Source organism: Myxine glutinosa, chromosome 7 (genome assembly GCF_964187855.1).
Source record: "Myxine glutinosa chromosome 7, kmMyxGlut1.1, whole genome shotgun sequence".
Classification (NCBI taxonomy): Eukaryota; Metazoa; Chordata; class Myxini; order Myxiniformes; family Myxinidae; genus Myxine; species Myxine glutinosa.
Genome location: NC_136267.1, coordinates 162,047,054 through 162,060,930, shown reverse-complemented (window position 1 = coordinate 162,060,930; position 13,877 = coordinate 162,047,054). Strand labels below are relative to the sequence as shown.

At 52.6% G+C, this 13,877-nt stretch overlaps 1 pseudogene; it reads left to right on the top strand.

Annotated features, from left to right (window-relative positions):
- LOC137430908 (parathyroid hormone/parathyroid hormone-related peptide receptor-like) overlaps nt 1-13,877 on the top strand; it is an 81,745-nt pseudogene that overhangs the window by 17,683 nt on the left and 50,185 nt on the right.

Genomic DNA, 13,877 nt, shown 5'->3' with positions numbered 1-13,877 from the left:
TGATGCAATTAATTCACACTATTTTATTTTATTTTCCGAAATTAAGAAATACCACTGAAAAAGGTAAAATTCTTCAACTTCTTACAAATCCATAGAGAAAATATGAAATTGGTTTAAAAAAAAAGAATAACAATGTATGGTACACTTAAAAAAAGGGAATATTGAAATATAATTTATGGGCCTTCCTGGGGAACCATTGTTGGCACTCTTTGTGTGAGTTATGCCATCATAACAAAATGGCGCCTGTACCACATGACGTATGATGTCATGATTATTATTTTAAAATTCTACAGGAGGAGGCGCTCCTATGGTGAAAATTTTGTGTCCATCAGACCAACAGTTGCTGAGAAAAAACATTCATAATGATCGGATAAATGTTGTATTTGTCGAATTATTACGTCATAACGAAGGCACCGATGACATCATCATTAACATATCTTATTCCCCATGGGGAGTAGTTGACAATGAGTCAGGTCTCAATTTTTTGCATGGAGTGGTTTCAGAGATATAGAGGTGTGAAGTTTTTCCAAGATGGCGTCAGCACCACGTGACCTATGACATCGTAATTATGATTAAAATACTCTACATGAAGAGGTGCTCATATGGTGAAAATTTAGTGTCAATTGGACCAAGAGTTGCAGGAGAGAAAAAATATTAAAACTGATATAATCAAGCGTTGTACTTGTCGAATTATGACATCATAATTAAGGTACCCATGACATCATCATTAACATATCTTATTCCCCAAGCGGAGTATCTCACAATGAGCCATGTTTCAATTTTTTCCATGGAGCAGTTTGGGAGATATAGAGGTGCAGCTTTTTTATTGTTCCAAGATGGCGCCTGTACCACGTGACCTATGACGTCATAATTATCCTTAAAAAAACTATACAGGAGTAACCGCTCATATTCTGAAAAATTTGTGTCCATCAAACTAACAGTTGCAGAGGAATTTTTTTTTTCATACTGATCAGATCAAGCGTTGTACTTGTCGAATTATGACGTAATAATGAAGGCACCGATGACATCATCATCAACATATCTTATTCCCCATGGGGACTACTTGACAATGAGCCATGTTTCAATTTTTTCCATTGAGCGGTTTGGGAGATATAGAGGTGTAACGTTTTTCCAAGATGGCGTCCTTACCATGTGACGTATGATGTCATAATTATAACTAAAAAAATATATATATAGGCAGGGCACTCCTATAGTAAAATTTTGTGTCAATCAGGAAAACGGTTGCTGAGAAAATGAATTTTAAAAAATGCAGACACGTACACTACATTTATTTGCCCAACCCCCCGGGTGGGGGGGGGGGGGGGGGGAGGATCCATCAGTGAACACGTGTTGCTTCATCATGGATTGGTGTGTGGCAGACACATCCTGCAGGTTAGGAACCAATCTGGCAATACAAGCAAGTGTGCCATGTGGTTCCTGATACCATAACAAAGAAGAGGTTGAAGGAACTGCGCTCCAACGCGAGTCGAAAGAATTGACGCGACCAAAGACGGAATTCGTCCGAGTTGCTTTATTGAAACAAAACAGCTCAGGTATTCTGACAAGCCCGTTTATCGGGCAGCAATATATATACACATTTATGTCGGGAAGTTTGCCCGGCAAAAGCTATACCGGGCATGCCCGGGTGTCAAGGGCGAGCCTTGGAAAGGCGAGTCTGGACCTGCCCGGGCGTGTTTGGCTGCGGCCTGGCAAGTCGAGGCTGGGCGTGCCCGGGCGCTCTGGGCGAGCCCTGGAAAGGCGATAGCGGGCATGCCCGGACGCTCTGGGCGAGCCCTGGAAAGGCGATAGCGGGCATGCCCGGACGCTCTGGGCGAGCCCTGAAAAGGCGATAGCGGGCATGCCCGGACGCTCTGGGCGAGCCCTGGAAAGGCGAGAGCGGGCATGCCCGGGAAAGACGAGACCGGGCGTGCCCGGGAGGTTCGGGCGTGCCCGGGAACAGTGAGTCCGGGCATGCACGGGAGAGGCGCGTCTGGCCGTGTTCTGGCCGGTGCAAGGCGATTGTGTGCATCCAGCGGTAACCGCTACACACGCCCCTCCAGAATCGACCTGCACCGGCAGGGTCAATTTAAGGGGGGTCCGGATGACCCGGCCGAAGCGACCCCTGGAGGGTCGTGGGGAGGGGTCCGACGTGGTGGTGGGTGGTCGAGCGGGGGGAACTGTGGACGGGGGGCGGCCTCGCCGCGGAGGAAGGGCCAACCGTGGTGGTCGGTCGACGTCCATGTGCGCCGGTTTGAGGCGGTCCACAGAAATCCGGTCCGGCCGGCCGCCGAAGTCGACGATGAAAGACTTGTCGCCCCGTCGCAGGACCCGGAAGGGCCCGTCGTACGGCAGCCGGAGTGGCCCCCGGTGCGCGTCATGATGCACAAAGACGTACTCCGCTGTGCGAAGCGCCGGGGGGACGTAGGACTGGGGGCCACCGTGGTGGGACGTCGGCACGGGGGCAAATCGTCGGGCGGCCTCCTGGAGGTCCGAGCGCTGGCGAGCGGCGGACCAGGGACTGGTAGCGTCGGGCACGAATTCGCCTGGGACGCGAAGCGGCTGGCCGTAGACGAGCTCGGCGGCGGACGCCTGGAGGTCTTCCTTGGGGGCCGTGCGAAGGCCCAAAAGGACCCACGGCAGCCGGTCGGCCCAACCGTCGTCCTGAAGGCCGGCCATGAGTGCGGCCTTCATGGAGCGGTGAAACCGCTCGCACAACCCGTTGGCTTGGGGGTGGTAGGCCGTGGTGCGGTGCAGCGTGACCCCCAACTAAAGGGCGACCGTGCCCCAAAGCTCAGACGTGAACTGTGGGCCGCGGTCGGACGAGATGTCCGCTGGTGCGCCGAAGCGCGCGACCCAGGTGGCGATGAACGCCTGCGCCACGTCGGCGGTGGTGGTGGAGGCGAGGGGCACAGCCTCCGGCCACCTGGTGGTCCTGTCCACCATGGTGAGCAGGTGGGTGAACCCCCGCGAGGGGGGCAGGGGACCCACCAGGTCCACGTGGACGTGGTCGAAACGCCGTTCAGGCACGGCGAAAGGTGCCAGTGGGGCCTGGGTGTGGCGGTGGCCCTTGACCCGCTGGCAGGCCGTGCAGGCGTTGGCTCAGTCGCGGATGTTTCGTTGAAGGCCGTGCCAGACGAAACGCGCCGACACCAGCTTCTGAGAAGCTTTCCGGCCCGGGTGAGAAAGGCCGTGGATGGAGGCAAAGATGCGGCGCTGCCAGGAAACGGGCACGATGGGGCGAGGCTGGCCCTGGGAGACGTCGCAGAGCAGGACGGTGCCCGCGAAGGGAATGTCGGCCAGGCGGAGGCCCGTGTCCGCCGCACGGAGTGCCTGCACCGAGGCGTCGGTGGTCTGGTCGGCCGCCATGAGCGCGAAGTCCACGCCGAGGTGGACCGCGTTCGCGCTGGCCCGAGAAAGACAGTCGGCCACGGCGTTGTCTTTGCCGGCGACGTGCCGGATGTCCGTGGTGAACTCCGACACGGCGGAGAGGTGGCGCTGCTGGCGGGCCGACCACGGCTCCGTGACCTTAGCCATTGCGTAGACCAACGGCTTGTGGTCGACGAAAGCCGTGAACGGGCGGCCCTCCAGGAGGTGTCGGAAATGGCGAACGGGCAGGAATAGCCCGAGCAGATCGCGGTCGAACGTGCTGTAGTTTAACTCGTTCGGCCGGAGTTGCCGGCTGAAAAAAGCGAGTGGCTGCCAAACCCCGTCCACCCATTGCTCATGGACGGCGCCCACCGCGTAGTTGGAGGCGTCCGTAGTGAGGGCAATGGGCGCGTTGAGCACCGGGTGAGCCAGCAGCGTTGTGTCGGCGAGGGCCCGTTTGGCGCTGGCGTAGGCCGCGTCCATGGCCGCAGACCAAACAATGTCATGCTTGGCCGGCTTGCCCCGGAGGGCCTCGTAAAGGGGCCGCATGAGCTGAGCAGCGCGGGGCACGAATCGGTGATAAAAATTCACCATGCCGAGGAACTCTTGGAGGGCCTTGATGGAACGGGGACGCGGGAACGTGGTGATGGCCTCGACCTTGGTCGGCAGCGGCACGGCCCCGGTCTTAGTGATGCGGTGGCCCAAAAAGTCAACGGTCGTCGCGCCGAAGTGGCATTTGACTGGGTTGACAATTAAGCCGTGCTCGCTGAGGCGACCGAACAGTGTTCGGAGGTCGAGGAGGTGCTCGGCACTGGACGTGCTGGTGACGAGGATATCGTCCAGATAGACGAAAAGAAACGGCAGGTCGCGCAGCACGCCGTCCATCAAGCGCTGGAACGCCTGGGCCGCGTTCTTGAGGCCAAACGGCATCCGCAAAAATTCGAACAGGCCGAACGGCGTGATGACGGCCGTCTTCGGGACGTCGGCCGCCCGGACAGGTACCTGGTGGTAGCCCCGTATCAGGTCAATTTTCGAAAAGATGACTCGTCCCGCCAAATGGGCGGAAAAGTCCTGAATATGCGGGATCGGGTACCTGTCGGGGGTGGTAGCGTCGTTGAGATGGCGGTAGTCGCCACACGGGCGCCATCCACCCCCCGGCTTTGGCACGATGTGCAGTGGCGAGGCCCACGCGCTATCGGAGCGCCGCACGATGCCGAGGTGCTCCAACGCGTCGAACTCGGCCTTCGCCACGGCGAGCTTGGCCGGGTCGAGGCGGCGGGCCCTGGCGTAGACCAGCGGGCCCGTAGTGGGTATGTGGTGCTCGATCCCATGCCGCACCGCGACGGCCGAAAACGTCGGCCGCGTGAGGGCCGGGAATTCCGCGAGCAGGTGAGCGAACTCGTTCGCTGCTGGGAGGGCGCACGCCAGTTCGGTCGGCGCGGAGCTGCTCATCGTGCACGCCAGGGAGCTGAAAGTCTCGGCGTTGACAAGGCGACGACGTTTGACGTCGACCAGCAGCCCGTGCGCGCAGAGGAAGTCGGCGCCCAGCAAAGCCATGGGGACGCAGGCGGTCACAAAAGTCCATTGAAAACGCTGGCTGCCGAAGCAGAGGGTGATGACGTGTGGGCCGAAAGTGCGTATGGCCGAGCCATTAGCAGCGACCAAAGAGGGGCCGCAAACGGCGTCCCGCCTGTCCTGCTCGGAGGCGGGTATGACGCTCAGTTGGGCGCCGGTGTCACACAGGAAACGCCGCCCAGACGCTTTGTCCCGAATAAACAGCAAGTTGCCCGAGTGGCCGGCGCTCATGGCTGGGAATGAACGCCGGCCCGGCCGTTTCCCGACCTGCCGAAAGTGCACGGGGGCCGGCACGTCCGAGCCTTGTGTCCGAACCTTGCGTGGTAATAACACCACGCACGGTCAGGTGGAGGCCCCGGCCGTCGTGTCGGAAGCGGGCGGTGCGGCGTGGCGGCCGCCAGTTGCACCGGCAGTTCGGCCTCCAACCGCGCAGGGCGCTCGGGCGTCGTGGGCGTCGCCTCGGACGGCGGTGGGCTCCAGGTAACCGCGCCGATGTGCTGGCCCGCCGAGGAGATCTTATCGGCTTCCCTGGCGAGGGCGCGGGAATCCGTGATCAACGTGCCAGCCAGGGCGAGGCGTACCGGGTGAGGCAGCTGGCGAAGGAACAGCTCGCGGAACAGAAAATCCGGAGAGTGCTCACCGAGCAACGAGAGCATATAGTCCATGCGCTCTGACGGGCGCGTGTCGCCGAGCTCGGGCAGAGCGAGCAGGCGCCGTGCGCGTGCTGCCCGTGAGAGGGCGAAAGCGTCGAGGAGGAGTGTCTTCAGCGCGTCGTATTTGTCAGCAGCCGGCGGGTGCTCGAGGAGGCTCAAGGCGCGGGCCGCGGTGGCGGAACCGAGCGCCGCCACAACATGGTGGAAGCGGGTGTCGTCCGCGGTGATGCCTCGCAGGGCGAACTCAGAGTCCGCCTGAGCGAACCAAACAGCCGCGTGAGCCTCCCAGAAGGTAGGCAGTTTAAGCGTCACTGCCGTATCCATGTCGGTAGGTCACCAATGAAGGAACTGCGCTCCAACGCGAATCGAAAGAATTGACGCGACCAAAGACGGAATTCGTCCGAGTTGCTTTATTGAAACAAAACAGCTCAGGTATTCTGACAAGCCCGTTTATCGGGCAGCAATATATATATACACATTTATGTCGGGAAGTTTGCCCGGCAAAAGCTATACCGGGCATGCCCGGGTGTCAAGTGCGAGCCTTGGAAAGGCGAGTCTGGACCTGCCCGGGCGTGTTTGGCTGCGGCCTGGCAAGTCGAGGCTGGGCGTGCCCGGGCACTCTGGGCGAGCCCTGGAAAGGCGATAGCGGGCATGCCCGGACGCTCTGGGCGAGCCCTGGAAAGGCGATAGCGGGCATGCCCGGACGCTCTGGGCGAGCCCGGGAAAGACGAGACCGGGCGTGCCCGGGAGGTTCGGGCGTGCCCGGGAACAGTGAGTCCGGGCATGCCCGGGAGAGGCGCGTCTGGCCGTGTTCTGGCCGGTGCAAGGCGATTGTGTGCATCCAGCGGTAACCGCTACAAGGTACCAATATTTTTGATCAACAACAACAACAACATGCATTTTAAAGGCCATTTTCCCTGCTAGAGCGGGGGTTAGCCTTGCGGTCCCCATGACAATCTTCTCCATTTTGCCCTATTTTCTGCATCTCTCCTTGTTAACCCCCTTGCCCGCATTTCTTCTTCCACCATCTTTAGCCAAGTCTTTCTCGGTCTTCCCCGTCTTCTACTTCCTTCTACATTCATTTCCATCACTCTTCTCAACCAGTCACTTTCATCCTTCCTCAACACATGACCAAACCATCTCAACCTGTTCCTCTTCACAGCATCAATCACAGGCTCTATTCCCATCATCTTTCGCAATTCATCATTTGTCTTCCTCTCTCTCAACGATACTCTACACATCCGTCGAACCATTCGCATTTCCACCCTTTCCATCCTTCGTTGCTGTTCTACGTTCATTACCCATGTCTCGCTCCCATAAATCATAACACTTCTCACACATGCAGCATACACCTTTCCCTTCAGCTTCAACGACACTCCCCTCATCATCAGCACGCCACTCAATTCCCGAAACTTCTTCCATGCACATCTCACTCGAGCAACCGTTGCCGAGTCTGATCCACCTTCTCCATTCAGCATGTCTCCGAGGTAGCAAAATGTTTTCACACCTTCCAGCTTCACGCCGTCTCCAAGATCCAACTCAACATTTCCTCCATCTGCAGCTCCCTCTGTGCACACCTTACATTTGAATGTAGCTGCCACACTGGTTAATGACCCTCTCAGACCACTACATTTTTGATGAACCCACTCAGCGCACATTGTACACTGAATGGAGTTCACTCCGACACCCTTCCTACACACAGCACAGGGCCACTTCACAGTTCTTTCCACCTCACCACATGCTTTACCACTTGCCATCACCTTCGTCTTTCCGATATTCACCTTCAGACCTTTTGTCTCCATACATTCCTTCCACGTGTTCATCTTTTCCTTCAGTCCATCCATACTTTCCGCAATCAACACCAGATCATCTGCATACAACAACTCCCACGGTAAACCCTCCTTTACGTTCTGAGCCAGCACCTCCATCACAGCTACAAATAGTAGTGGACTTAGTACCGACCCCTGATGCACTCCCACCTTCACCTCAAACTCACCACTGTTCCCGTCCTTCGTCCTTACAGCTGTGCGCGCTCTTTTGTACATTGCCATCACTACTCTGATCAACCATTCCTCCACTCCTAACTTCCTCAATGCCCATGTCAATACTTTGCGTGGAACCCGATCGAATGCTTTCTCCAGATCAACAAACCCAAAAAACAACTTCTTCCTCTTCTCCATGTACTTCTCCTGCAACTGCCTCACAATGAAAAGCGCGTCTGTCGTTCCTCTTCCTGGCATAAATCAAAACTGCATTTCGTCGATCTTCACCTTCTTCCTTATCCTCCTCTCCAACACCCTTTCCAATACCTTCATTCCATGCTCCAATAACTTTATCGCTCGGTACGAGCCACACTCCAGAGGGTCACCTTTCCCCTTGTATAGAGGGATGAGGGTACTCAGTTCCCAATCCACTGGAATGCGGCCTTCTTTCACCACCAGATTACAGATCTCTGTCATTCTCTTCACACCCCAACTTCCTGCTGCCTTCAACATATCTCCCACAACTCCCGTCGGCCCTCCCGCTTTTCTACCCTTCATTGCTTTTATCGCTTCCTCAACTTCCTTCTCAGTTATCTTCTCTGCCGGTCCTAAAACTGGGTTACTCTCGATGTTGCCATCCCATTCATTCTCTGTATTCAACAGCATTTCCATATATCTTTTCCATCTTCCTTTAATTCCATCTGGGTCGACAACGATTTGTCCCACTTCATCCTTCAAGCAGCTCACCCCCATCACATCACACCTCTCTTTCGCTATCTGCTTTGCAATCCTGAATACTGCTTTCTGACCCTCTTCCGAATCCAAGCGTTCTCCGAACATTTTCCTACATGCCTCCTGCGCCTTTGCTACCTCTTTCTGTGCAGCCTTCCTGGCTGCCTTATAACTTTCATGGTCTGCTGTTTCTGCTCCCGTACCCTTCGCCTTCTGCCACTCCTTGAACTTCTTCCTCTTCTCGTCAATCCTCTTTCCAACTTCATCATCCCACCACCATGTTTCCGAGTGCCTCGGTGGTCCTTTTGTCCATCCACATACCTCACCAACGGCTCCCAACAGACTAGCTTTCATTGACATCCAACCACTTTCAAGCTCAACCACATCATCCTCGACCCTACTCAGCCTTTCTTTTAATGCCTCCCTTACTGTCACCTCTTTCAACCTCCACACCTTCATTCTCGGTTGGTACTTCCCCCGCCGAGCTCTCCTCGCACCTTTCACCCTTACGTCGCAGACAACCAAGTGGTGCTGTGAAACAGCCTCCTCCCCCGGGATCACCTTTGTGTCTCGGAGTTGCCCCCTATCCCGCCTACGCACCATCAGGTAGTCAACGGTTGTCGTCGACCCACCTGACGTGTATGTAACAAGCTTATTATCCTCTTTCTGGAACTGAGTATTACAAATCAACATATCAGCTCCATCAGCAAACTCCAAAATCCTTTCACCTTCTCCATTTCTCACACCATATCACACCATATCTCACACAATATTTTTGATCAAACCTTGTAAATCTGATCTGTCATATTCATAATCGCCATGCCTTCCCTATAGGTTTTCCCTTCAGAGTAAAACAACTGGGTATGCTTGAGGGAAGAAGAGGAAGAGGCAGACCTTGTATGTGCTGGATGAATGGGGTAAAGCCTGCAACCAACCTGCTTCTACCAAAGTTAGCGGAAGCAGTACAGGATGGTGATGTTTGGAGAAACCTGATGATTAATGTCGCCGGATGTCGGCCACGACTTGACGTAACTGGATAACTAGATGAGTGCTGATCATTGATGTTAAATATGCCATACTTGTGCAACCCTCCCCTCATTACTTCTCAGGGAATGTACCGGAGATTGTCAATTATCTACACGGTCGGCTACTCCACATCGATAATCTCCGACACATTTGCTCTATTTCTCCTTGCGTACTTTAGGTATGTTTGTTATTCTCTGCTTTATTCTGTCCAAAACAACTTTTATAACTACTTTTTACACACATATATATATATATATATATATATATATATATATGAACTGACTAAAGAGTCCTTATAGGACTGGGCTTACAATATTTATTCTATTTTATTGTGTCCCTTTGTACAATATGTTTTTGGGACTCACTCGTGCAACTCACTATATTTCTCTTTCTGACCCACAGGAGGCTGCATTGCACACGGAATTACATCCACATGCATCTCTTTGTCTCATTCGTGCTCCGTGGAGGCAGCATCTTGGTGCGGGATGCCATTCTGGATCTTGAGATCACAGGCGGCCTGAAACCTGACATTAAAAATGAAGTCACTTCAAAATTAGTGGCATTGCCAGAAAGTCCAAAGTTCTTACAATTGGTAAGAAAGTTAGTCTTTATTGAAAAACTTGCTTCCCACATGGACATGACTTTTGGCAAAAAATATTATATTCTTTCAATGATACTGTTATGTGAAAGGGGAGGGTGATTCATAACTACTCGTAGATTGTGGTAAGAATAGCATGGATCATGTGACTGCTTAGCTTAGCTTACTTACTTTTTTTTTTACTTTTTGGATACAAGATCGAGGCTCGTGAAAGAGCTAACATCAATCACAACAAAAAAAAACCGACACAAAAACATGCAATAAAGGGAGTGGGAGTCAAGATGGGGAGAGAGCGGGAAGCACACAAGTACAACAGCAGAGAACAGGGACATCGGAAGATCTGTGGGAGGGAGAGGGCTTGGGGGGAGCGGGCATGGGAAGGGGGGGGGGGGGGTGGAGGAGGGTTCGAGGTAAAAAAACAAAAAACATATGGAAACTGCTAGAACTTGCAGGATTTGAATTAACGGGTAGAAGAGAACAAGGTTTTGGATGGGGGAAGATAAGAGATGGTGGTGAACAGCTGTTTTGAAGACCTGGAGGGAGGAGTGGGAATTGAAGGAGGGAGGAATGATGAAGAAATTTGTCAATTACTTATTTTTTACTTAATTACTTATTTGTCCAAAAATTGTCAATAAATCCAATTTCTTTGTCAAAAACTTACTCTTGTATGAGGAAAATTGTCAGATCAAGTCGTGAAATAGTGAGTGTTAACTTTCTTTAAAACAGTATCGAGCACGTTTGTTGTGTAAAGACTCCTGTTTTCAAGCGAGACACGGTGAGGACTTGGCCAAAAGGCACAACTGGAAAGCACATTCATTGCACTTTAGGAGGAAAAAGCATGGACTTTATCAGTCTTGTAAGTTCTGAAAACGCTCGAGAATATTTGTAATATATTGTGAATGTGAAATATTTTGTTAGTGAGTCTTCCAAAGTTCCAAAGATCCAATTGCATAGCCCAAGCCTGATATTCCTATCCAAAATTATTCCTGATGGAATTTTGTGCCCCAGCCTGGAATTCCAAATCACATTCTCACTGTGACTCAATCACAAGGATAGCTGATTAATAGGTCCTCTTTGTTTCCCCTTTCCCTTTTGATTCACTATCAGGGTATGAACCTGCTGCCCTCTATTGATTAGCTGCTGTTCCATGAAACTGTCTTTATTTTTCCAATAAAAAAACAATAATTATCACTTATAATTAACTTTGCTTAAGCTGAAACATTCTACAGATCAAAGCATTCAGATCAGAGACAATACATTTACAACAAAAAAAAAATTCTTTGATCCAATATGGCGGCCAGACCACGTGAGCAATGGCATCATAAATTTATATTCTCTAATATAATTGTTGCATAGATTACGCTCAATACATTTCAAATTGATCAGACTAAGCGTTGTCCCTGTCGATTTATGACGTCATAATTATGGCACCAATGACGTCATCATTAACAACACCTATTCCGCATATGGAGTTCTTTGCAATGAGCCATGATTCAAATTTTTCCATGCAGCGGTTTTGGAGATATAGAGGTGCAACATTTTTCGGTTTTTCCAAGATGGCACCTGTACCACATGACCTATGATGTCATGATTAATCATTAAAATATTCTACATGAGGAGCCGCACATATGGTGAAAATTTCGTGCCAATCAGACCAACAGTTGCTGAGAAAAAAAAATTAACAATGATCGGATAAGTGTTGTACTTGTCGAATTATGACGTCATAACGAAGGCACCGATGACATCATCATCAACATATGTTATTTCCCAAGGGGAGTACTTGACAATGAGCCATGTTTCAATTTTTTCCATGGAGCGGTTTCGGAGATATAGAGGTGCAACGTATTTCGATTTTTTTCGAAGATGGCGTCTGTACCACGTCACCTATGACGTTAAAATTATCATTAAAAAATTATACAGGAGCCGCACATATTCTGAAAATTTCCTGTCCATTAGTCTCAAAGTTGCAGAGGAATTTTTGTTTTATTCATACTGATCAGATCAAGCGTTGTACTTATCGAATTATGACGTCATACTTAAGGCACCTATGACATCACCATCAACATATATTATTCCCCATGGTGAGTACTTGACAATGAGCTATGTTTCAATTTTTTCCATTGAGCAGTTTGAGAGATATGGAGGTGTAACGTTTTTCCAAGATGGCGTCTGTACCACGTGACCTATGACGTCATAATCTATATATATAAAACACAGTTTGTGTGTGTGTGTGTAATGTTACCGATAGACTCCGAAACGGAGAGGCTCACGTGCTTGATATTTGACATAGACATGGCCATTGAGCCTGGGACGAACATGGCCGAGACAATATTTGACGAGATCCATATTTTTTATTCATATTTACCTCAGCGCATTTCAGCGAAGTACCCGCTAATCTCAGCCAGTGCGAGCAGCTCGCTGATTCGCTCAGAGCGATCACGTGATGTTCCATCCCGTCACACGTCACACGTTTGCACGTAATTCAGGGCGAAAAGCCATTGCGTTTTTTCACCTTTATGCGATCGTGTTTTGTGTCGATTTTGTGCGATATGAATTAAATTTTAATTCATATTTCGTGTTTACGAATACGAATACGAAGGATTTCCCCTTTCCCCTTTCGATTAAGAATACGAATCAAATACGAGCTTGAGTCGAGAGGGCGAATGTCCGGGTTGGGAATGTACGGGTCTCCCCTCCCCCACCCGGCAATGCCGGGTACTTCTGCTAGGATCACGTGATGTTCCAACTTTGCCGCCATAGATCTCACAGTGATGCGTTCGCACGTAATTCAGTTTTTTTCACATTTCAGCGAGGAACATTGCCATTCACACCACATAGGTTTTTTTTCACTTTCATCTGATATTTGTGATTTATTTCAAACAAACTGTATTTCCCATCTACACGGCCATGTATTCCTATTAACGTTATGTCAAGTACATAAATTGTGTGGATTACATCATTTGTGGATGTGATAAATTGCCAGTAACCATCTATATCCCTCCCCTCCCCTTCCTCCTCCCCTCCCTCCCTCCCCTCCCTTCCCCCTCCCCCTCCCTCCCTTTCCCCCCTCCCCCTCCCTCCCCTCCCCCTCCCTTTCCCCATGCCCCTCCCTTTCCCCCCTACCCCTTCCTTTCTGCTCTACCCCTTCCCCATCCCCCTCCCCCTCCCTTTCCCCCATGCTCCTCCCTTTCCCCCCTACCCCTTCCTTTCTGTCCTACCCCTTCCCCACCCCCATCCCCCTACCCTCCCCCCTTCCCATCCCCCACCCCCTCGCCCCTCCCCCTCCACCTCCTCCCTCCCCCCCCCCCACCCACTCCTCTCCCCCTCCCCTCCCCCCTCCCCTCCCCCCTCCTCCCCTCCCCGCCCCCTCCCCTTCCCTCCTCCCCCTCCCTCCCGCTCCCCCTCCCTTTCCCCCCTCCCCCTCCCCCTACCCTTCCCCCCCTCCCCCTCCCCCTACCCTTCCCCCTCCCTTTCCCTCCACCCTACCCTCTCCCCTTCCCCCCTCCCCTTTCCCCTCCTCTCCCCTCCCCCTCCCTTTCCCCCATGCCCCTCCCTTTCCCCCTACCCCTTCCTTTCTGCCCTACCCCTTCCCCCTCCCCCTCCCCTCCCTTTCCCCCATGCTCCTCCCTTTCCCCCCTACCCCTTCCTTTATGTCCTACCCCTTCCCCACCCCCTGCCCCTCCCCTCCCCCTCCCCCTCCCCTCCCCCCTCCTCCCTCTCCTCCCCCCTCCTCCCCTCCCCGTCCCCTTCCCTCCTCCCCCTCCCTCCCGCTCCCCCTCCCTTTCCCCCCTCCCCCTCCCCCTCCCTTTCCCCCCTCCCCCTCCCCCTACCCTTCCCCCTCCCTTCTCCCTCCACCTTACCCTCTCCCCTTCCCCCCTCCACCTACCCTCTCCCCTTCCCCCCCTCCACCCTACCCTCTCCCCTTCCCCCCTCCCCTTTCCCCTC